The sequence below is a fragment of the Colossoma macropomum genome, unplaced genomic scaffold, assembly GCF_904425465.1.
Source record: "Colossoma macropomum unplaced genomic scaffold, Colossoma_macropomum, whole genome shotgun sequence".
NCBI lineage: Eukaryota > Metazoa > Chordata > Actinopteri > Characiformes > Serrasalmidae > Colossoma > Colossoma macropomum.
The window spans coordinates 2,923,523-2,950,336 of NW_023494798.1; the positions used below are offsets into that span (position 1 = coordinate 2,923,523).

General features: G+C 40.4%; 1 protein-coding gene across 1 annotated transcript in view; it reads right to left on the reverse strand.

Moving 5' to 3' along the window:
* Positions 1-26,814, reverse strand: part of LOC118818109 (AT-rich interactive domain-containing protein 3B-like) — a 90,469-nt gene that overhangs the window by 18,401 nt on the left and 45,254 nt on the right. The gene's annotated exons all lie outside the window — the stretch shown is intronic.

Genomic DNA, 26,814 nt, shown 5'->3' on the forward strand with positions numbered 1-26,814 from the left:
ACTTTAATAGACACCGCTGGCCCGTTCGATGTTCTGTACAGAGCTCAGAAATGGAGCAATACTTTAACAACTCCTGTTCTTGAGTCCCCAGTACAATGTCCCTAAACTAGCTTAAAGGGGAACTCCACCAATTTTTAAAAAACTCCACATAATTAAATGAGATGTAAATAAAGTCATTCAGAGTGGTTTGGTGTGAAATGCTCTGTTATAGAGAAACTTACAGAGTCAGAACTGTTCACAGTGGTGGTGATAGGAACCAGACGTCCACCTCTGAAAGCTCCCTCACAGAAAGTTATTATATGTTTAGAGATATGCTGCTTCCTGATCTCCGAGATTGTTTTATGATAGTTTTGTGATAAAGTTTTGGCTTAAAATGTATTTTAGTCCATTTTTTTTGATCCATTCATGGCAGAACGGTACATGCAGTCCCAAGAAAACTTAATTTTTTCAGATTTATGACTATTGTACCATTATCAACATCACACATAAAAACTTAGACACGTGTAGGTTCACTGGTGGTTTTGGATAGTAAATAAAATGGCTATATTTGTGTTGTACACATGGCAACCCCTGGTTCCTATCACCACCACTGTAAAGAAATGAGTCTCTACAATGAACCACTTCACATCAAACCACTCTGAATGACTCTGTTTAACGCCACCATATCGCATCAAATCCAATAACGATTTTTGTGAATCCCCACACAGAAAGTCACACATTGTCAAGAGAGTTATCAAACTGGCCATTTAAAAACACATAGGCGTGCTGACCGGCTAAACAGCTTCTCGTTTTTGTTCATCTAAGCAGCTTGGAGCACTGGTTCTGTATTTCGCTGCTGTCCAAAAACAACAAGAAAAAAGTCTATTTTTGTCAATTTCTATTTCTCTACATCATTTGAACATGACAGCTGTTTTTTTGTGAGAAAGTTCCATGATTAATGGACCAATAGAAATGCTCCAAAATGGCTTAGAATAAAATATATTCACATCAACTTTCATTAAAAGTAAAGAACATTTTTGTCCTTTCCTGTAAAGTTACCATTTTTGGGGTGTATGTTTTTCTTCATACGGTGGCAATAATTAAAAAACGCTAAAGAAAAAAAAAAAAATGACCATTTAATTTTCGGCCAAAAGAGTGAAACTGCTGAGAAGTCTTCAGTAATGCCGTGCTAGAAACACTCTACTTTAAGACATTTTCGCAGTATGACGAGGATCAAGATTGTGTGTTTTCTTGGGGTTTAAAAAGTTAAACTGTGAAACAGTTGGAAAAAAATACAGTAGAGACACATTTTAAACTGTGAATAGAATACTTACTCGTTTCGCACACCGTGCTGCACTAAATCCAATTAAACAACCCAATCCAATTATTCTGTCCAATCAATTAAGCTCTCTTTGTAATGAAATGTCCAAGTGGTCAGTGTTCTTTAGGTATTGACAATTTCCACAATATGCCCAGAAAAGTGAACTGTAAATGTTATTTATCACAGCAACAATAAGTACAGTTATATGCAAAAGTCTGGGCACCCCTGGACAAATGACATGCTTTTCTGTATTGTAATTGTTTCAGCTGTCATTTTTTACCATTTTTGGTAGCTGAAATTTATAAAACGGCCCGTTTATTTATTTATTTAACTGTTGTATAAAAGCAGCAGAACACTCGAGGTTGTGTGTTACTGCGACCCAATCACAGCCGTGATGTTATTCCGCGGTAACACACTCCCTCTCATGTTCTGCTGCTTAATTTGATATCGCTGCTGTCAGAACAAAACCTTGTATCTCCATGTTTGTCATTTTTCACTTTTTGACAAAATTTGAAAATGCCTGTCGTCCTTTACATTGTGTGTTCATTTTATGAAGCATGGACCAAAAGAAACGGCCCAAAATGACTTTAAAAAAAGTCTGGTTCCATTGACTTACATTAAAAGTAATGTATGTTTTTTCTTTTTCCTGTAAAGTTACGTTTTGGAGATACGAGGTTTTGCTTTGACAGCAGCGATTTGTTTGATTCGTTGTTCTAAAACGTGGAGAGAAATGCCATATTTAGAGGATGTGTTACTTATTTTCACTCAACGAAACGTAATTTGATGAGGGGAGTTCACAATTTTGCATACAGCTGTAATGACATACAGTCCACCCCTACACGGGCCTGTCAGATCTCTCTGTAGTAATGTCCTATTGACATTGGTCTAATCTCAACGTTTGATTAATGATCTATAAAAGGTTAGTATAATAATTAATTATCAGACTTTACGCAGCGAAACAAGAAGAAACCTTGTTCTACATCCGAAGGTTCCCGGAAACCAGTCAAAATTAACCATCATTACAGCCAGAATGACCACATACAACAGCCGTTCCAGTTCCAGCCAGTCTGTGTTTGTGTAGGTCTATAGACGTCTCTCTATACATTCCCCCCTTTATAAAGCCCTCTATAGACACTGCTGTCCAGCCTATTGTCTGAGGATCATATACAGCCACTGTCCCTCCCTTATGCCTGTACCAGTGACATCATATCACCAGAGCAATTTGGAGGGGTGGCGTGTGTCACTTCAACATCTGATCACTTCCAGAACACACTGTTCGCGAACGTGAGCCGAGTCCGGCACTTCTTTAATGCAGCTCTGCCCATCAAACCCACATCAAACAATTAGCACGGCCGTAGGGGTCAGAGGTCAGGCCCGGGGGTTATTGACGTGTGAATTAAAGTGCGGGTCAGCAGGAAGCTGTTTTCATACGCACACACATCCCACCCCACACACACACACATCCCACCACACACACACACACACACACACACACACACACACACACACACACAAAGACCAGCATGGACAAAGAACTCTGAGCACACGCCACACTGAGCGCTGTGGCCACCTTGAAGCAGGGCTGCCATGAAGCAGGGCTGCACGATACGGACATACAGCGATAAAACTGCTGGTTATTACAGTAAAAACTGCCAAATTACATAAACACCGGTCACTACTGTGCAAAACAGAACAATAGAATTATCACAGCTACTTAAATCTGAACTGCAAGCACATTTTATTTGTACTGAGAGGCTGAAGAAGGACACAGCGGGTGTGTCCGAATTCAGGGGCGGCATCCTTTGAAGGCCGCGTAGACCCTCGAAGGCTAAACCGAAGTGAGAGGGTCTGCTCTACGACGGATTTCCTGTTTGCGTCACAGCACCGCTGTGAAACGCCGCTCCCGTGAAGTCCATTTAAAGTTCTTTAAAGAAAATTAGATTTTAGTTTTTTATTTTTTCATTTATTACAGATGGAGATCGCCTCACAGTCTTATAAATCTCTCTGTCGGCTCTTTGCTCCCTAAAATAAAACGAAACGTTAGCGTACGTTTTGCTTCAGACCACATTGGCTTTTTTAACATTTGTATCGTTCGCTATTCGACTCAGTTTAAACCCAATACTGATATTTAAAAGAGAACTCTTCAGCCGCCGTTCGCTCCTCTGCTGACGCCGCCATGTTCTCGAATCCTCGCCGGTACGCAATGAACCTCAGGATATGTTGGCTGGTGAGGATCCACCCGTTGGATCCTTCGTTGCCATGAAAAAGAAGAATACATTTCTTGTCTGCATATAAAGGAGCCTTCGAAACGGGACAGCCTAGTTGTGCCGCAATCTGACTTCAAATGTAGCCTCTGATGGACGCAGCCCCCGAACTGGGACACAGCTAGTGTGTCACTGAGGTGAAGTTCTGCTCTTATGAAGCATCAAAAGCTACTTGACTGCTAAAGGCACCCCCTGTGGAGAATTTACAACCTGCAAAATGTGAACGAGTTCCATGAGATGCTTCAGTCTGAAAGCAGTCAGTGTTTGCAGTTGGACTATATCTATTTTCCTACAAATACAAATAAATATATATTTAATTCCACCAAAATATCTGTATAATTCCATCAATGAGGTGTAAAAGTCATTCAGAGCAGTTTGAAGTAAAATCATTAAGTGTAGAGAAACGTAACCACTGGGTTTTCTTTAAAGTAGTGGTGATAGGAACCAGAGGTCATCATGTTTACAACACAAATATAGCCTTTTTATTTATGATGCAAACTGACCAGCGAACCTACACGTCTCTGCTGAGTTATATGTGATGTTGATGGAAAAACTGTTTTAAATCTGAAGTTTTCTTTGGGGATTTCGAGACTATTTTGCCTTGCAGTGCCCTGCACACCTCTCCACCCTGAATATATTTAAAAAAAATATGTTTTAAACCAAAACCTAATATCGAAACTCTCTCAGACATCAGGCAGCGTATTAATAACCATTTTGTGTAATAACTTTCTGTGAGGGAGCTTTGAGAGCCATTAAACTCCTCAGGTCTCGGCTTCCTATCACCACTGCTCAATACCAATTACTTCACTGTGGCGCTGTAGATGTGATGGTTTGATCATTTCTGTCATTGCAGCGATGTTTTTATCATGGAAACATATTTCTAAATAATGCAAAGAATACAATTTATTGTGCTGCCCTATATAATCTGCATGATAGAAGTGGATAATATGGCAAAAATATAATATCACAATATTTGCTTTTTCTGCTGGAACACAGTGCACTAGAGGTGCACGACTGGAACCAGCCAGAAACAGAATCAGCCCATTTTCACATCTAATGGCGCTTAAATTGTGTATCATCAACTGAGAAACTAGAAGTCGGTGTCTCTGTTGTAAATCCAAATGGGTGAGAGAATCACTGCATACTGACGAGTACAGTAGAGGTCAAATATTTAGTCATCACACTGAGCAGAGAAACCTGTGGACGTTTCCCGGGGCTGCAATAGTCCACTAATCTCAGTACTGAGCAGGACCTGCTAACGTCCACTATAAACACAGCAACTGTGAAGGTTTGAGAAAACCCTGGAATGAATCTGCCCACTGTGGTTCTGACTGAGGCACTGCAGCTAAAGGCTAATGGGCCAGTGTTGGCTAATGGGCCTCCAGCTCCGCTCTGAGGCTCATTCTGATTGGACGCAGGCTCAGATGTCCCATCATGCCGTTCTGTAGCTTATCTCCCCCTCGGGACAGACCGATCAGGAGCGGAGAGATTAATGGCCGCAGGGGTCAAAGGTCGTGCTGGTGGGAAGCCCTGCGGCTGGGGCCCCCAGAGAGAGAGAGAGAGAGAGAGAGAGAGAGAGAGAGAGAGAGAGAGACCCGGAACAGGAGAGAGAGACAGAGCGAGACAGAAAGAGAGAGTGAGAAAAACAAAGAGAGAGACAGAGAGAGAGAGAGAGAGAGAGAGAGAGAGAGAGAGAGAGAGATAGGCTAACAGAGACCAAGAAATCGAGAACAGAAGAGAGAGAGAGTAGACAGAGAGCAAGACAGAGAGAGAAGAGAGAGGTAAAGCAATAGAAATGAGAGACAGTGAGAAAGAAACTGAGAACAGAACAGAGAGAGGAGACAGAAAGAGGGACAAAAAGAGTGAGAGAGAGAGGGAGAGATAGAGAAGACAGAAAGTGAGACAAAGAGAGGAGAGAGCAAGAAAGAAAGAGAGCATTAGAGAAAGAGAGAGAAACAAGAAAAAAAATGAGAGAGAAAGAAACTGAAAACAGAACAGCGGGAGGAGACAGACAGAGAGCAAGAAAGTGAGTGCTAGACAGAAAGAGAGAGAGAGAGAGAGAGAGAGAGAGAGAGAGAGAGAGAGTGAGAGAAAAGACAGAAAGTGAGACAGAGAGAGAGGAGAGGGAAAGAAAGAGAGCATGAGAGAGTAAGAGAGAGAGGGAAACCTAGAACAGAAGAGAGAGGAGACAGACAGAGAGCAAGAAAGAGAGAGAGAGAGAGAGAAAAAAAAAGAGAGCATGAGAGAAATAGAGAGAAACACAAGAAAAATGAGAGAGAGAGAGAGAGAGAGAGAGAGAGAGAGAGAAAGGGGGGAAATGGGGTGAAAAACTGCAACAGAGAGAGAGAAAGCAAAAGAAGAAGGAGAGAAAAGAAAAGAAGGAAGAGAGAAAAATGAGAGAAAAAGTTGGTTAAGAAGGAACAGAAGAGGAAGAGAGAGCAAGAAAGAAAAGAGATAGAAAAAAGAGACAGGGAGCGAGACATAGAGAGAGGTAGAAATGGGTGAAAGTGTGGTGTGTGTGTGTGTGTGTGTGTGTGTGTGTGTGTTGGGGGGCTTCACCGCCTTGTGTCTGCTCTACATGCCAAACGTTCACGCTGAACATTTATAGCCACACATTTGTTATAAACTGTGAGGCTTTAATAGCTTTTATAGTGACCATTCAGAGCAGAGCGGGGGCTCAGACGGGGCTGCAGACGGGAGCTGGACGTGAAGGATAATCTCACATGGGCACAAAACAATGACTAAGATGGAGAAGAGCAGTAAAATTAAAATAAGACTCCCACACACCGACTCCTGACCCAATTTTAGTGCTCAGCTGCTCACATGTGAAGCATCTATAATAAATCAGGGGGGCGTCGTCGACGCCAGCGTGGTAAATTAAATATCGCTGATTTCACATTACTGACATTCCTTAAATAATTAAAGGGCCGCGAGTGACCGCCTGGCGGCCGACGGGGTGACCTGGGGAATTAATGTTTCAGTGAACATGCATGACTGCCACTCCGGTGTGAGATTTCACCAGGCAATGCTGCCCTTCCTCACCAAAAAGACGAAACATGAACAGAAGGAAGACCAGCTGGGCGGAGGACACTAGGAGAGGTGGAGAGCATTAAAGGGCACATATCCCACAAATTTCACTGTAATTTTTTCCCCCTTGAGGTTTAATTATTTGTGTGATTCTATGTAATAAAGAAATACATAACTCATTTTTACATATTCATTTTCAAACCCCTTTTTATCTTGACCGATATATGTAAATGAGCTCTGTTCTCATTGGATGCCCTGTATTGTGCATCATTCAAAAAGCAGTCCGGGCTAAAACACTCCCTTATATACCACTGTAGACTGAAAAACCAACACATTTGCATATACCCAGATGCAAATGTCTTGGTTTTTGTGACATCACAAAAACAGTGAATTCAAAACAGGCAGTTTTATACATCGCTGCTATCGGGACAAAACCTCATATCTCCATTTTTGTCGTTTTTCAGCTTTTGACATAATTTGAAAATACCTGTTGCCCTTTACATTGTGTGTAAATTGTGTGTGGGCAATAATTACTTGGAAAAACGTCTGGTTCCATTGACTTACATTAGAAGTAAAGTATGTTTTTCTTCTCCTGTAAAGTTACCAGAGAGAGAGAGAGAGAGAGAGAGAGAGAGATACACACACACATAAACTAGACATAAACTAATATCAACTATGAAAGAGTAGGAATAAAAGTATATCTATTAAATATTTGTATATTTATTACAAGTCTATTTGAGATGACTCAACACCTTGACAGAGTCTGAGGCAGGTTTTGAGTCTGATTTAGACCTGCAGTTTGCACAATGCTAACGCTGTTAGTCTAAAACATTCCATTAGGTTAGCTACATTAGCCTCGTGGCTCCGGTGCAAAAATAAAAAAGCTAAAATCGGACACTGGTAAGTTCATGTTTTCTACACCTCCACCTGTGCTGGCTGAGAGGCGCCTGTCACTCCGGCGTTATCATCGTGGGAAAGCCACCTGACAAGAAATTCCCCTCCAGCACCTTTGATAAACTGAACGAGCCTCCTGCGCTCTCACGCTCTCTCTCTTCATTTAATACGCTCTTCACTCACAGGACCCTACTTACAGCCACAGTGTGCTTCAGTGCGTGAGTGCTGTTTTCTGCGCCAGCAAGAACCAATCACTGTACCGACTGAGAACAATACAGGGGTGGACAACTGGACTTTATCGTTATCCCACTGTATCTCTGCATACTTCAATCACTAAGATGCAAACAAAGTAATTCAGAGCAGGTTGGTGAGAAAAAAAAACACTGTTCTAGAGAAACTTACTAAGATTTCAACACTGATGGTGGTGATGGGAACCAGGGGTTGCCATGTCTACAACACAAATACAGCCATTTTATTTACTATTTAATTTTTACATGTTCCCTGCTAGAAAAACCAGCACAGACCAGCACGTCTGTGACTTTTATTTGTCGCCAAGTTATTCATTTAAGCTATGAAAGTAGAATTTTTCACCTCACACACGTTTCAGTCGGGTGTAGGGGTTTTCTTAGTGGGATTTCCCTTCAGTAAGGGCAGTAGGCTAAAGGCTCCCTGGGGGTCTGCACCTCAGGCTGCGCACTACTATTCTTATGGCCTTGATTACGTCAACCCTTTCAGAGCTACGTTCACGCTGGAGTGACCAGATATGATGCAATTTGAGAATCTGTGTACATTTTTGAACCAACCGTTGATTAGAACGACTGTGCAGTCATTCTAACAAAGCTTTCCCGACTGGCTTGTCTTCTTCCTCTGGACATCTTGAAACATTTTGCCCTCTCTAGGCTGAGGTTTGCAAAAAATCATATTTGACTTGATTTTGATCTTAACCCAAATGTAGTCAATCAGCCAAGCAGTCAGTCGTCAGTCTCGGCATCAGTTTTGGACATAGCACTGACACTTGTTTATAGACCCGGGCATACTGCACAACTATTAACATGTTATTGTTTACAGTGTTTAATCACGTGGTTCATTCACTGGAGGTGACATGCGCCACTGCATTGTCATCTGAATAATACTTATGCGATTTTATTTATTTATTTTTGTGCTGCACGTTATATTTTAGGATTGTTTTAGTATATTTAATTATTTATCTTTACTTCTTCTACTTTATGCATCTGTATAATAGTGTGGAACAAAATTTGTGCTCTTGTTTTGCTCTTTACTGTACTTTGTGCTGCTGTAATAGACAACTTTCTCTCTGGGATTAATAAAGTGATCTATCTCTCTATCTATCCATCTCTCTATCTACATTTCCTCTACCTGCATTTCCTTCTATCCACCTATGTATCTTCGTACCTACAGTGGATATAAAAAGTCTACGCAACTCTGTTAGAATGCCAGGTATTTGTCATGCAAAAAAAAGACCAAGATGAATCATTTCAGATTTATTTCCACTTTCAATATGACCCATAATCTGTACAATTCCACTGAAAACAAACTGAAATCGTTTTAGAGGGGGAAATAAAAATAACAAAGCTAAAATAATGTGGTTGCACAAGTGTGAACACCCTCTTATAATTGGGGATGTGGTTGTGGTTTAAACTCCTGTTAAATAGTAGTCAGTACACAGCTGCCATCATTTAAAGTGATTCTGATTAACTCCATATAAAACTGTTCTAGTAGGATTTTCCTGACATTTTCTTAGTTGCATTTTACAGCAAAGAGCTTTCAACACATCAAAGGGATCTGACAGAAGTACAAAAACATTTCCATGGCATTAGATATACCATGAAACACAGTGAAGACGGTCATCAAGAAGTGGATTAAATTTGGCACAACAGTGCCCAAGAACCGGACAGCCTTGAAAAATTGATGAAAAGACAAGAAGAAAATTGGTCCGGGAGGCTGCCAAGAGGCCTTCAGCAACATTAAAGGAGCTGCAGGAGTGCATGTGACAACAATCTCCTGTATTCTTCGTATGTCTGGGCTGTGGGGTCGGGTGGCAAGACGGAAGCCTTTTCTAACAAGGAAAAACATCCAAGCCCGGCTATGTTTTGCTAAAACCTACATCAAATCTGCCAACAGTATGTGGGAAAACATCTCATGGTCTGATGAGACCAAGGCTCAACTTTTTGGCCATAATTTCTAAAGGTATGTTTGGCGCAAAGCCAACACTGCGCATCACCAAAAGAACACCATATCCACAGTGAAGCATGGTGGAGGCAGCATTATGCTTTGGGGCTGTTGGAACTGGGGCTTTAGTCAAGGTGGAGGGAATTATGAACAGTCAATTTTGGCACAAAACCTTCAGGCCTCTGCTAAAAAGCTGAAGATGAAGAGGAACTTCACCTTTCAGCACGACACTGACCCAAAGCATACCTCCAAACCAACAACAGAATGGCTTCGCCAGAAGAAGATCAAAGTTTTGGAATGGCCCAGACCTGAATCCCAATCCCAAATCTGACAGATTTGTTGCGCTTTTGCAAGGAAGAGTGGGCAAAGACTGCCAAGTCAAGATGTGCCATGCTGATAAACTCCTACCCAAAAAGACTGAATGCTGTCATAAAGTCAAAGGGTACTTCAACAAAGTATTAGTTTAAGATTGTGCATATTTATACAACCACATTATTTTAGTTCTTTATTTTTATTTTTACACCCTAAAATATTTCAGCTTGTTTTTCAATAGAATTGTACAGATTATGGGTCACAGTGAAGGTGGAAATTAATCTGAAATGATTCATCTTGGTCTGAATTTTTACATGACAGAAAACTAGCTTTTTAACGAGGACCTGTAGACTTTCTATATCCACTGTATGTATCTATCGACCCATATGTCCATCTACCTATCTATAGCCAATAAGCATGCTTATTTGAAAATTTTCACTGTTGATTAGCTCTTCATATTACCTTCTGTCTACATGTTAACGCTGCCGCTTCTTAAATAATCTGCAATTCGTTGTGGTCATTTCACACTAACATCTGCTTTAAACTACACCCACTTTCAGTTTGCAGTTTAAAAGAACATATTAAAAAGACAGTATTGCGTGAATCAGTATCAAAGTCATGTGTCTCTCCACCATGACTAAGTTTTAGGCCAAAATCGTCTTTAAAACTATTGATAAAACGTATGACTTATGGTACAATATGCTTTTCTGAGCATGCAGTGGATATCGTCAGTTCTTGAAGAACACTTTTCATTACAAAGTGAGTCTAATTAGCCTAAGTAATTGGATTTAATACAGTGCAGTTTGGATAATACTGAATAAAAATCTTTGTAGTTATAATTTATTACTATTATTATTGTTGTTATTATTATTATTATTCAAATATTTTATAAGCGGCACTACAGGTTCTATTTTTTCTCTTCTTTAATTTATTAAATCTTAAAACTTAACAACTTAAAAAAAAATTTCAAGTATCGTGAAAATGTTCTGAAGTATCGTGATGCTATATTTCTTCCATATTGTCCACCCCTGAGGGAGTTTTCAATGGCATTAAACTCTTCAGACGTCTGGTTCCTATTACCACCACTGTGATCATTCTCTAGAATGGAGCATTTCATATCAAAGCACTCTGAATTACTATCTGTACATTTTAACCAGTTAATTATGCAGAACTTTTTTTTAAAAAATCAGTGCAATTTTCCCCTTTAAGTGAAGTCAAATATACTAAATTAAATGCTTTCGAACTCTGTATGACCTACTGTTGTCTATAAATATGGACAAAAGCTTGTGACACAGCTAAAAACAGTGATATTCACAGATAGCAGTACGGCTATTTAACTAAACACGTCTCTGCTTGGACTGTGTTTGAGGTCAGGAGGGAAATTTTGTAAATTAGCTGTTTTTCCACCAAACTACTGCTTCAAATGTGATGAAAGAAGCGAAAGAAGGAGGATCAAAAGCCGGAGGAGGGCTGGGAGAAAACTGACTCTCGTCGTGGGTCAAAAAGATGGGTCTTTTGCAAGGAAGAGTGGGCAAAGACTGCCAAGTCAAGATGCGCCATGCTAATAAACTCCTACCCAAAAAGACTGAATGCTGTCATAAAGTCAAAAGGTACTTCAACAAAGTATTAGTTTAAGATATTTGATGCATATTTATGCATATTTATACAACCACATTATTTTAGTTCTTTGAGTCACATTGAAGGTGGAAATGAATCTTAAATGATTCATCTTGGTCAAGCCTGGCATTTTAACAGGGGTGTGTAGACTTTTTATATCTACAGTATCTATTTATCTACGTATCATGTATGCGTATATATATATATATATATATATATATATACACACACACACACACACACACACACACACACACACATATATATTTATATATATATATATATATATATATAAAACCAGTGCAATTTTCCCCTTTAAGTGAAGTCAAATATACTAGATTAAATGCTTTCTAACTCTGTATGACCTACTGTTGTCTATAAATATGGACAAAAGCATGTGACACAGCTAAAAACAGTGATATCCACAGATAGCAGTACGGCTATTTAACCAAACACGTCTCTGCTTGGACTGCGTTTGAGGTCAGGAGGGAAATTTTGTAAATTAGCTGTTTTTCCACCAAACTACTGCTTCAAATATGATGAAAGGAGCGAAAGAAGGAGGATCAAAAGCCGGAGGAGGGCTGGGAGAAACCTGACTCTCGTCGTGGGTCAAAAAGATGGGTCACCTGGACGGAGGAAGGGATGAGAGGAGGGGAAGATAAGTGGGGGAAGCAAGGAGGAATGAAAAGAGTGGATGGTGTGAAAAGTGAGAAGGCCACTTTGACTGTAACCGGAGTGCGTAAGCTCCCAGAGGACGGCTGGTCAAAGCTGATCGCAATCTAATCAACACCTCATCGAAACGAGAGCAGAGCGGGGGACTGCCTAATTCCCTGACACAGCATTCCGGATTAGGACGTTGAGGGGGCTGGAGGGGGCTGGCAGGGGCTGTGGGGGTGGAGGGGGGGCTGATGCTCAACGTTTCTGTGACTAAAATATAGCTACAAAAAAATCTTTCAATTGGACATCATGTGATATTATCCAAGACAGCATCTTCAAAATTTCCAAAATTTCAAATGTCTTGGCTGATCGACGACATTTGGAACAATGCGAAAGTTTATCATTTGTTTTTTGGCCAAACTACTACTTAAAACCTTACAAGGCAGTTATTTCAAGCACTAAAAAATACATTTTTTTTGTTATTATTTCATATTATTTCTCAGTCGTAGCTCATTGAAACTCAATTGACGAAAAGTTGTAGCTGCACATTTAGTCTTGTTTTGCGAAAATAAAATAAAAATCATGATTAGACGATAAAGCAGACTACATAAAGTAAAAATGAAGTGAATTTTCCCATTTTTTACATAAAAACCGCACTGTAAAATGGTAATACACATATTAATCCACTAGACTGCAGACTGTTTTGGTGGGAAAGCACTTTAACTACCTCGCCTAAGTGGCTAATGTTGGCCCAGTAAAGGTAACATTAAGCCACACATTACAGAGCAAAGCGTCTCATGAAAGAGACAAACATTTCAGTGATGTTAAAGAGAAATTCCACTGATTTTTCTAAATTTCTGCATAGTTCAATCATTGAGATGTCAACAGTCATTCAGAGTGGTTTGAAGTGAAATGATTCACTGTAGAGAAACTTACTGACTCATTTCTTTACAGTGGTGGTGATGGGAACCAGGGGTAGACATTTGTAGACATTGTATTTACTATCCAAAACCACCAGCGAACCTGTCTGAGTTTTTATATGTAAATAAGCTTTGTTCAGGGACTAATTTGCCTGATAACTCTGCATGTATCCCTCCACCATGAATACTATTCACACCAAAAGACGTCTGCTTTCTTTTAGCAACACCGCGAAACCACAAGATTCTGTAGAACAGAGCATATTACATCAAACCACTCCGAACGATTACATCTTAAACAAATAATTATGTGGAAATTTTCGAAAAATTGGTGGAATTCCCCTTTAAATGCAATACAGTAAACTGAATCCCATACAGCCAGATAAAAATAGTGCACAAGGTGTTAAATCTGTTTTAGATATTAGCTATTAAGATATGCCCCATTAAGATTCAAAATGTGAACGTGGGTTAAAATCAAGAAAACAGAACAGCTGAAAGCTAAAACAGTCACTAAATGAGAAAAGAAGAGTTTATAAAATCAAGTATTTTCATTTTAAGTCATTTATTTTATCTGTTTGGAGGAAAAAAGGCTTTCGCTTACCGACTCAGGAATGATTTCAGCTGGGAAATCATAAGAGAAATATAACAGAAATGCAAACAAAAACTTCAATATTTGGGAAAATTTGGGTGGACTTTCAAATTTAGGGTTTTCTGCATTTGCATATATTTAAATGTGTTTCTCACTGGAAGAGAAACAATCTTTAAAATCAGTCGATTAATCAAAATAAAACAAGCTCGTAGATGAACTGATTACAGAAAGTCCTAGTTTTATGTCAAACCGAGTCCGGTGTGAAAGCAGGTAATTGCCACTGCTGTAGATGCAACCTAATCCTGTCCTCTGTCACTATGACTACTGACCGCAGGATGACGTCGGAAAAGGCTATTTAGAGGTTAAACACAAGGCCTGGAGTGCCCTCTCTCTCTCCCTCTCTTATTGACCCTCTCCTTGGAAATCTCCTTCCCCCCATCTCTTCCTCACTCTTATAACAACTAACAGCCGTAATCAATGCGCCGGCAGATTGGCAGATAAAGCCGTGAGCTGAAGACTGGCTGATCAATACTGAGGGGATCAGCTGCTGGGCTTGTGTTCAGGAAGAGTTCGCTGAAGGCAGAACATCTTTATCCTCAGGCATTTCTGGGTCACTTCTGCTTCTAAAGGAATGTTTTATTAAAATCAGATTTACAGTTTTCCCACCTTAACCCAAAAGTAGTTGATGAGCCAAGACGTGTTTGGTGTCTGAAGTTCGCTGCTTTAGCTTTTCACTGGTGCGGCGAGGCTGATGTAGATAACAAGTAACAAAAGCTGGCCTAGCAATTAGTACAGAGCTACTGCAAGCCTGAAACACTGGACACTAAAAGGGGATTTCCACCAAATTTTAAAAATTGCTGTATAAATCAACCACTGGATGTAAAAACAGTCATTTTGAGTGGTTTGATGTGAAATGCTCCTTTCTGGAGAAAATTACCAACTAAGATTTCCTTACAGTGGAACCAGACGTTGTGACATTTCAACACTAATAAAGGCATTTTATTTATTTTATTAACTATGCAAAAAACCACCAGTGAACCTACAGTTTTTATATGTACTGTTAACTGTAAAACTGTGCTAAATTTTGGGAAAAAAGCCCTGAATTGTCTTAAAAAATACATTATTTTAGGCCAAAACTCACAGACAGTTATTATACAAAACACCCACGAATACACAGCCCGATGTCTGAGACATGGTTTAGACTTTTTTATTGTTATATTCTTTTTAATACAGTCGTGGTGGAAAGGTATATTTAGACGCTGTGAAGCAAAATACTTATTTTAAGTTTATTAAGATTTACCGCTATTGTACCGTCATCGACATTCCATATAAACACTCAGAAGACTCGTGTAGGTTCACTGGTGGTTTTGGATAGTAAATAAAATGTCTATATTAGTGTTGTAGTCATGGAGACCTCTGGTTCCTATCACTTACAGTCAACCATTTCACATCAAACCTGAATCTTAGCTGAATGTGCTTCGCGAGACTGTTTAGACTTTTAGGAAAAGACCAGACATGCATGAAATAAGCAGTCAAAGAAATCAGGTTTGACCGCTTGTCTAAACACGGCCTGTTGGTGACCATTGTGATGGTGTCACTGCAGCGTCAGTGGAGTGGAATGTCTCCTCTGGGCCTGAACAGTTCTGGTCATCTGTAAACTGTTTAGGTAAGACGTGGGCCTCCGGGTCAGAGGGAGAGACGGAGGAAAGGAAAGCAGGGAAGGAGGGGAAAGGACCATCCCCCAATCCAGAGGAAGAGAGAGTTTATTGGTACTGAAGTCAACATTATATATATATATATATATATATATATATATATATATATATATATATATATATATATACATACATACATACATACATACACACACTCACAATTTACAGGAATAGCAGGAGGTGTGAGAAATGACTAACTGTGAGAATCAGATAGAGAGAGAGAGAGGGGGGAAGAGACAAAAAGGAGAGAACGAGAGAAAACAAACTACATGAAAGACAATTGAGAGAGCAGAGAGACAGAAAGGAAAAGAGGGAGAAAAAGAGTGTAAGATAGAGAGAAAGACAACAGAAGAGAGTGATAAAGAAGTGGGGGGGAGGGGGAGAGGGAGAGGGAGAGAGAGAGAGAGAGAGGGGGGAAAGGAAGAGGGAGAGAGAAGGGGGAAGAGAGAAAAAGGAGAGAACACGCAAAAAGAAAGCGAGTTAAAGATAACTGAGAGAGCAGAAAACGAAGCAGAGAGAAAGAAAAGAGCCAACAGAAAACACGGATAAAGCAAGTGAGAAAAAGACAGAAAGAGAATAAGGACGAAAGACAAAGAACGAAAGATAAAAAAGGAGCGAGAGGAAAGAGAAAGAAGTGAGCGAGAGGAAATGTAGAAAAAGAAAAGAAGAAAGAGTAAAAGAAACTGAGAAACAATTAAAAAAAAGAAAGCGAAAGAAAAGAAAGAAAAAAGAGCAGAAATAACAGATGACAAGAGAGAGAGAGAAAGGTAGAGAGAGAGAAAGAGAGAACAAGAAAGCAGTGAGAGAGAGGGAGAGAGAGAGATGGGAAAGGGAGAGAACGAGCGAAAAGAACGCGAGTGAAAGACAATTGAGAAGAAAAAGAGGCAGAAAGAAAGAAAGGAAAAGAGGGAGAAAAGGAGTGAAAGAGGGAGAAAAAGAGTGAGAGAAAGACAGAACAGAGATTAAGCAAGTGGGAGAGAGACAGAAAGAGAATAAGCATGAAAGACAAGGAATGAAATGAAAAAGGAGGGAAAGGAAGAGAGTGAGAGGAAATGGAGAGAAAAAGAAAAGAAAAAGAGCTAAAGATATCTGAGAAACAACCGAAAAAGAGAAAGAAAGAAAGAAAAGAGAAAACAAGAGTGGAAATATGGAAATAATTCAGATAACAGAAGAGAGAGAGTGTGAGAAAGCATGAGAGAGTGAGAGTCAGAGTGAGAGAGAGAGTGTGTGCATGTGAGAGAGTGTGAGAGAGAGAGAGAAAGTATGAGAGAGAGAGAGAGAGAGAGAGAGAGAGAGAGAGAGAGAGAGAGAGAGAGAGAGACAGAGTATGAGACAGAGTGAGAGAGAGAGAGTGAAAGTATGAGAGAGGGTGAGTGAGAGAGAGAGAGAGAGAGTCAGAGAGAGAGTCAGAGTCAGAGAGAGAGGAGAGTGTTTTTATGGTATCTTGTTCACAGAATGTCACAATTTTTACACACTCGTCCTTTAAGCCAGCTGGCCTTTACGTTCTGTGACCCTGTAATGAAGAGTGGACCAACAGAAATGACTGACCTGCGATTTTAAAGGTTACATTAAAAGAGGTTAATTTTTTTCTCCTCTAATTCTTTATTTAGACTATTTTTCATATCTTTATCTGCACTGTCTAAACCTGAGCACAGAAAAATCCATTCAGGCAGATTTACAGTCTGAACACACGTCCTCTATAAATAACTACAGTCGGACCTGCACATTAATATCACAGTGTACTATAAACAGGCTGCAGTCAGCCCACCCTGTCCTAACCTGTGGTGGGCGTGGCCTTCCCACGGCAGATCACAACTCTGAACTAAACCACAAACCTCATCTTTAACCATGAACAAGCCTTAACAGCAGCTTTTTATATAGAGACAAGCTTAACAGTGCTGATTAAAAAGCAGCCAGGAAAGGAGATACGCCCGGCTGTCTGCTGGATGTCTGGAGTCTCCGCCCTTCTCACAGCGCACAGGGCACGTCTCTTCTGACTTTTCTTCTTTATTCATGGGCAGATAAAAACTTTAGAATGTTTTTTTTATAATATAAAATCAGATTGATGCAGATAAATGTTAAAAATGACTACGAGGTTTCAAACTAGTAAGACGCCGAACAAAACAAAGAAATGTTAGATGATACTATAATGACAGAAGAAGCTTCAGAGCATCCAGTTACAATTCATTTAATCGTCCCCTTGGAATTAAGTTAACCAGATGTTTTTATTCTTATTCTATGACAACTTCTTAACATTGTGTGAGGTCTAATTTTTAAGCTGTGCACATTTTTGGGCTTTTTATCTAGAAAACAAAAAGGTTCGGTCTCCAGACTCAAACTCTAACTTAGTTCTATAAGGTTCTATCTGTGAGCCAATCAGCACTTTGAATACACACAAGAGGACGAATCAGGCTCTGCTTCTTCGTCATGTTGCTGCTCAGTGACAGCGGGAAAAGTTCAACAAGAAACATGAAAACATGTTGCTGAAACTCCGACTGTCTTCTTGCAGCTCTTTAAAAAGTCTTATTGTCTTAAATTTATAAATATGAAGCCTTAAAGATAATTAAATAGTGCATTAATTACTACATATACCTTAATTTCATTCATTCATGCATCTTTTTTTTTCTTTCTCCCCACATTTTGGCTCATTAGAGTCACATTTCTGAGCATGTTTTGCTATCTGGAACCCAAAATCTTTGAAGTTCAATATCTCAAAACTGCTCAGAACGCAGACAGAACCTTATAATTCCAAAGGAATGTAATGTCTAGAACAGCTCATATTTCAAAAATAATATGTTGATATGTTGTTGAAACTACAAACAGATCACTACAGTATGTTATTTATCATTATAAAACAGATGAAGGAAGCACTGATATGGGAATTGTGGGCCACAATTTTAATTGTTAATTTTAATTTTACTACCAAATGTAACTTTTATTACATTTTCGACTTGAGTCTATATTGCTTTGCTATTATGAGTGGCTACCACACCTGATGAGGAACTATGGCTAGCTGTGTAGCATCACCCACACCGTAAACAACGTTTACTAAACGTCTGGACGTATGTGATCGTGTCCCACAGCTGGTTATTGAAAGCAGGTTAAACATGCACAGTGTTTTTAACTGCTCACTTGGTTAGACGAGCGCTGACGGGCCCCGTGCTCACCATACGAAGACTGCTAGGAGGAATAGGTAGCCTACTGGCATTTTCACAATAAGCAAAGGAAGCTATTTGGAATGTATCGGACACAACTACCAGTCATATATAATAAACGCATAATATGTGTGTGTTGTGAAGCAAAATAGTTCCTAAAGAAAACTTATCCCTGTTTTATCATCATGAATATAACATAACAACACATTAGACTCGTGTTGGTTCACTGGTGGTTTTGGATAGTAAATAAAACGTCCATATTTGTGTTGTAGTCATGGCGACCCCTGGTTCCCATCACCACCACTGTAAAGAAATCAGATTCTCTAAGGTTCTCTGAAATGAACCAATTCACATCAAACCAAACCAAAAAGGAAAATACCTTCTGATATCTTTCCAATATTGAAATCTACACTGTATGAGTTATTACTGTAGATAAAAACAATCATAATACATGATTCCAAACTTTTAAACAGCACCATCATCTGATTACTATTTCAGGTCCTCTCCACTCGTCTTTCTGACTGACTGACTGATCCCTCCCTTCTCGGGGAAATGAAAGACTGCTGTCTTGTTTTCCGCCCATTTCTCTCCCTCCACTCGTCTATCCCTGTCTGTCGCTCTCTCTGCAGCCTCCTCTCTGCTCTCTGAGCCTCTCTGGGCTGGAGCTGGTCAGCAGCGGCAGAGGGAGCGTGTTGTGTGTTTTACAGGGTCATTAATCATTGTGAGGGACAGGGGGCCCCTTAATCCAACCCCTTCCCTCTGAAAAAAACACCCCCATCACCGGCCCACAGCACACTTCAAATACAAACACTGCCCTGTGTCAGCCTCACTGAGATTTCAATTCTTTACTGAGAGCACTGAGTGCTCACAATCATAGACCAGCACTCGACGCGACACATTCACACTATTCACTACACAGCGCTCACTTAAAGTAACTCCAAACCTTATTCACCGTGTTAGCTCATCATATCATAATTTAAAGACAGACAAACTCTTGTTTTTGCATATAATTCATCAAACATAATGTCTGTAAACATCTGGTTTCTGATGTGACATAATAATGACCAAATATAGCCGCAAACGGCAATGAGAGGGTCCAAGCACACATAAGAAGACGAAGATATTGGGCACTTTGAGCCAAATACATTCAAATGGGGAGACTCTCAATGGCTGACTCCACGGACAGTGTAACCATCCTACATAGAGCCTTCAGACATATATATGCAATGTGTGCTCTTCTTAGACTCCTACATATCAGTTTTGTTTCACTAGTCGCATTAAGGTCAGAAAACTCAGTGCTCAGAGTAGAAATGTTAACCTAGTAATTGCATTACTTATCAAAAGCTTAGCCAAGAACGGATCTTTAATCGCAAAAAGGATGCAAACATTCATCCAGAGGGCACATCGTGTTATCAGTTAAACTGAAATACAGAAATTAACCAGGTGTTTATTTGCTTATACAAGCTAGAGCTTCAAAACATGACCCACTGGACACCTGGCATCCAGCAACAGCACGTTTATTCTTGTTCACATCCGCTATGATGTTAGCTGCGAAATCATGCTGGAAATGGGAAGGCTGGGTTGGTGAGTGTCGTTAGTTTGTTCTACAATTACAGACTGTAGTCCATCGGATTTTCTGCATAATTTGTTACCCTGTTCTTCAGCGGTCAGGACCCCCACAGGCAGGTATTATTTGGGTGGTGGGTCATTTGCAGCACTGCAGTGACACTGACGTGGTGGTGGTGCGTTAAAGTGTGTTGCGCTGGTCTGAGTGGATCAGACACAGCAGTGCTGCTGGAGTTTTTAAACACTGTGTCCATTTTGTTGGTCCACCTTGTAGATGTAAAGTCAGAGACGATAGCTCATCTGCTGCTGCACAGTTTGTGTTGGTCATCCTCTAGTCCTTCATCAGTGGTCACAAGACACTGCCCACAAGACGCTGCCCACAGGACACTGTTGGCTAGATATGTCTGGTTCTCAGTCCAGCAGCGACACTGAGGTGTTTAAAAACTCCAGCAGTCTGATCTATTCAGACCAGCACAACACACACTAACACAACACCACCACGTCAGTGTCACTGAGAATGATCCACCACCCAAATAACACCGGCTCTGTGGGGGTCCTGTGGGGTCCTGACCACTGAAGAACAGGGTAAAAGGGGGCTAACAAAGTATGCAGAGAAACAGATGGACTACAGTCTGTAACTGTAGAACTACGAAGTGCTCCTATATGGTCAGTGGAGCTGATAAAATGGACAATAAGTGTAGAAACAAGGAGGTGTACCTAATAAAGTGCTCAGTGACTGTGTATGTGAAATAGCAAGGAAAATGCAGGTTTGTTTACTTGGCCTCTTTTAAAGGAACTATTTATACAGTAATACAGCAAAAATCCAGCATTTCTACAAATCTACAAGCTAGTCTACCTGAAAATGACACACATGTGAAGACCTGCCTGAATGCAGCTATTGTGTCAGCGTGAGCGTCTCAGTATGAGAGCCTGTTTCGGAGAGTGTGAGTGTTGTAATGTATACACTGCTCCCCTGGAGTCCATTCATGGTGTAATTGGTGCCAACAGAGCAAATAGGCTTTGCATGGCAGTGAAGGACTTCCTGTGGGGCCCCTGCTGGGAAAGCCCAGTGGCCACAGAGATGGAGTAACCGGACCTCAACTGACCAATCAGACACCACAGAGGCCAAGAGATTTTTTCATAACACTCTCACCTGAACCCTGCTGCATAACACTGACATAACCATGCCGTAAACAAAGCAGATCAGTCAAAGATTATGGCATCTGACCATAACAGATAATGGTAACACAACACTTGTGCGTACATGCACTCAATAATCCGATCATAATCGAACTGCAGTTATCTGATTATTCAAATGGTCATGTAAAACAGCACACTCCGATTTCTTAGATCAGAGTAAGGTCGAGAAATCCGATTAAGAAATCTGATAAATAGAGCTGGATTTTAGCTCAGTGATCAGATTTCTCTGTGCATGTAAACTCTTACTCTGATTTCTTTCGGATTTCTCAGTCTGTGCATGTGCGAAAACAGATGGCGGTACTGGAAATAAGCGAGCAGTGTTAACGCAAGACGCAGAAAAACAATTTTGGAGCGACGCTGAAACCAAATACATGCCTGACGAAATGAAGAACTTAAAAATTCTTCATCTTTTAGATGAGGTATGTTCATATTTTCAGATGAAGTGGCGCAATGGTTTTAAAAAAAGGTACTTTACTTTATGTTTACATCACGTCTTCTTCTGTGAGTTTATTGGCCGACTGCAAAGCAGAAATCTGATTACTGCCTGACTCACGTGGACCTAGAGTTTTCCAAGGTAAGGCCGAGAGGTGGCGAGTTCGATCCCCAGCGATGCCACAGCATCGTGTAAAAGTTACAGGATTAACGTTTTACTTGTTAACTATATCAGTTTTGTGCAAGACTGTAGAAGTAAACGTCAGATCTGACTATACTTGACAGATTAACTTTATTTGAGGTAAAATCTTTGTAAATTTAGTCATTTTACAAACGCAGCAGCTTGACATTACGAATCTCTCTTTCTCTCTCTCTTTCTCTCTCATCTATCCAAAAAGAAAACATCCGTCACTCACTGCACACTCCCTGCACCTGCCTCTTATAACTCAATGCACCAAAACCACAAACAGTGCCACTTGTTTTTGTCGTTTTTAAAAAACACTTGTCTATTCTCTTTCACCCCAACCCCACCCCCCCCATCCTGTCAGTCTCTTTTTTCTCTCACTCCCACACGCACATCACTCCATCCCCTCCCTATTTCCTCTGATCCTAAACAGGAGTCTCCCACCCTGGCCTCGGCCATCAGAGACACAAGAGGAACATTCATCAACTCAACTGGACAGCACTGACACACACACGCAGAGAGAGAGAGAGAGAGAGAGAGAGAGAGAGAGAGAGAGAGAGAGAGAGAGAGCGAGAGAGAAGAAAAAGGGAAAGAGAGAGAAGATAGAAAAGATAGAAGAGAGAGAAGATAGAAAAGATAGAAGAGAGAGAGAACAGTGAGGGTAAGAGAAAAGGGAGAGGGAGAGAGAGACAAAAAGAGAGAAAGAAAAAGAGAGAGACAGAAGAGAGACAGGAGAGAGAGAGCGAGAGACAAAAAGAGAGAGAGATGAATGAGAGAGAAAGAGTGAGAGAAAAAAAAGCAAGAGGGAGAAAAAGAGAGAGAGACAGAAGAAAGAGGGTGAGAGAGAAATAATCGGGGGGGGGTAAAAGAGAAAAAAGAGAGAGAGACAGAAGAGAGAGCAAGAGAGAGAACGCAGAGTGAAAGCACTGTAGTGACTGCAGTCTGCTGAGAGTTACTCCTGCAGTGTCTGATTCAGATCCACTGCGTTCTGCACTACAGTATGTGTGGCTTTCTGTAGGCCGTCTGCACACGGGGCCCCACATACGGCCCCTCGGGGACTGTTAAAGACAGCTGCTAAAATTCCACAGCCATGAACACACACACACACACACACACACACACACACACACACACACACACACACACACACACTTCCTTGCGTTTATGCACTCAGGGCGGAAGTGAGATTCTCTAACAACTTTCCTTCCTTTGGTCGAGTTTCCGAAAATATTGAGAGAGGCAGGACATTCCCAGACACGGTGGGGCATTCCTCCATTACGGACTACGGCACACACAGAGTGCGGGAAACAGGAGAGAGAGAGACAGAGAGAGACACACACAGACAGACAGACAGACAGACAGTAGAATAGAGAAGAGAGACAGCAGATAATGGGAGTGAGATAAGAAAAAAGAGACAAGAAAAAGAGAGACAGACAGACGGAAAAGAGAGAGAGAGAAGAGAGAAAGAGAGAGAACAGAGAGGGTGAGAGAGAAAAGAGATAGAGAAGAGGTAGAGACAAAAGAGGAAGAGAGAGAGCAAGATGAGAAAGAGAAAAGAGAAGAGAGAGAGAAAGTCAAAAAGAGAGATAGACAGAGAGAAAAGAGAGAGAGAGAAAAGAGAGAGGCTGAGAAAGGCAAAAAGAGAAACCGAGAGAAAAGAGAGAGAGAAAGAGAAAAGTGAGAGAGCAAAAAGAGAAACAGACAGGAGAGAGAGAGAGAGAGAGAGAGAGAGAGAGAGAGAGAGAGAGAGTGAAGGAAGAGTATACAGTGATATACTAGGCTAATGATAATAACAGGCTAAATAAATGGTGCTCATTAAAACTGCTCAGCTAACCTAAGCAGGTTTTATCCTGCACCTCTCAAAACTGACCCTACTGCCTCCCATCGGTCCGCAAACCTATCTACAATCTCCCTCCCTCCCTCCCAAAACAAGCTCACTCATCTCTCTCTCCGACAGACCCAGGAACACTGGATGGACGACTAAGTGCCTGAGCCAAACAAGCTCTACTTAACAAGCCATTAGAGGAAGAGACTCAGATAGCCAACACCTCCGTCCATTACAGGGTCCGAATGAAGGACAGCGCGCTGACCTTAACGTTGCCATTACTGTGTAGCTCATCACCTCATTCAGAGCCGGTAATCACTGCAAAATATTCCACATCGTATTGTGCTTCTTAATGCTAATGACGTATTAGCTTTAGGGCTGGGCAATATGACCATATTTATCATTATCGTGATAAATTACATCACAATGTGCTTTTCTAGTCATATCATGGACACCATCAGTACTTAAAACCACTAACCAACGACACGTTTGATTGAAAAGAGGGAATAATTCGGCCTGGTTAACTGAATTTAACAGTATGTTACAGTTTGTTTTTTGTTTCTACTCATCAGTTGTCAGTAAAAATAAATGACATATTGTGTATCGTGGAAACTTCTTGAAGCATCGTGATATTACATTTTTTGCCATATCGCACCACCTCTGATTATCTTTACAGGAATAGCCTGATAAAAACATTTAAATCACGTAAGGCTAAGGTAGATAACAAGTAGTGGAGCTTAAGCACTGTGTGTGAAATGGTGAATACAATGAACTAGATTCGTAGTTTTTGATCCTATTTTTTTTGAGCTGCATTTTAAATGTATGAAAGGTGCTATATAAATAAAGATTATTATTATTAGATGTCAGAATAAATGAATATTGTGGCCCATTGTGTATCGTAAGAACTTTCTGAAGAATCGTGATATCACATTTTGCCATATCACCCACCTCTACTGTTTGCCTATAAACAGAGAGAAAAGTACAAACAAAATTCAGCATTCAACACTGTGACTGAACTTTTGTCCATTTCAACAGATGGGTCATTCTACAGAATTGTCCACTTTTCTATCTATCCAGAGGAGTCACTGGTGTTACTGATCGTCACTGGTGTTACTGATCGTCACTGGGGTTACACATAAGAAAGGTAACACCAGAGACGTTTTTAATGAAAAATGCATTTAGAAAACGGCTGCTACAGAGCATCAAACCACATGTTGTCAATCATGGAACCTCCACTAAAATATGGAATTTCATCCATTTGTATTCTATTTTTTCACAATGACCTCAGAATAAAGTCGGTCACACCAGTGACTTCAACTGAAAGCTTCATATGAAATCATGAGCTAAATGAGAAAATTTCTGATAACTGAAAACACACAGCGAGACGAGCTGTCTGTGCATTAAGAAAATTACAGTCAAACCAGCGCTTCAGGTTTTGGTTCAGACCTGCACGATGAATCACTGAGGCTAAAAGCGCTCTACAGAAACAGGGCGCACACACACACACACCCTTCTTCTCCACCTATTCTGGCAGGCAATGTGTTAAACAGATGTCTGCAGGGCAGTGGGAGTTTTCTCTTCTCAGATGTAAAGAGCAGTTAGCGATTCGACAGAAGACGGCCAACGATAAACACACACTAATCAGTTTCCCGGCAGTCAGTTAATTCGCTCTGACTAACCTCATCATGACAGAGTCTGAAGTCAGAGTAAATGAGGGCTGAATGAATCTGTACTCCCTTAGAAGGTCCACTACGTAGAGCATTAGCTAACACAATTTAGGAAACGGTTCTGAAATCTGATTGGCTGAGCCGTCTTCAAAGCAACAGGGGTGCACTGCGGTCCTGGAGGGCTGGCATCCAGCACAGTTTGGTGATTTGCCTGCTCAAACACTTAATTCAACTCACCTGTTAATTGCAAGCTTTAGTGGGTGCGTTGCTGGACACCGGCCCTCCAGGACCGGAGTTGTGCACCCCTGACATACGACACCACACACATTCACACATCAGTCGAATACTGTATGAACGCGTCAACTTGTGCTGTCACGATTACTTAATCAAAATAGATTTCTTGATTACAAAATGAATTTATATTTGCTAAACTATTTCAAATAAATCAGTTTAACATTTGAATGATAAACATGGTATCTGTGTGTCATAATACAGCTGTACTAGGCAGGCTGCTGATTCTCCACAAGGGGGAGCTATTAACTTTTTCAACTGCTTTTGTGAGCATCACTGAAAGAGAGGAAAACCACACCAGCAGGATCTCATCAACGCACACATTGCTGTAGTTACAAATTGCATGTATATTATGTAAACCTAAATATTTGCAGTGAGAAACATTGTAACAGGCTCCTCCAATAATATTCAGATAGGCTTTACTGAAGGATTCACTCTAAAACATAAAAAGTAAAAGTCTGTTACAAGCTCTGAATGTTCATGTTTAAGCAGATCTGGCCTAATTCGTGTTAAACTCTGTGTAGGAAGTGAAAAAAAAACAAAAAACAAAAAAAAAAAAACAACAACATATCACTGGATTAATCATTGCTAGACTACTCATTTAATCATGTCATCGACAGGGACAGGCCTAACACTGGTCTATTTTAAACATACATTTATAAAGCGATAAGCCAATAGCACTGTGCCAAACAACACCCCTTAGTCATGATATATTACTATAAAGCAAGGCCTTTTGTGGTTTATTGCTTTGTTAGCCCCTATAAACTACACTACAGGCACTATTATGCACTATAAAATGAACCAGGCATAGTCGGGTGTATTTGACTGGTAGTGCTGCATTTAACCCTTAAAAGTTAGCCACTGCTGACCATAATAAAAACATGTTGTAATTTCATATTAATTACCTCTCAGTAGTGCCTCATTGAAGTTCTATGGAAAGTGTCGATTCTAAACTCGCAATCCATGCAATATTTGTGTTTGTCAGTAGAAGAGAAGATATTATGATGTATTT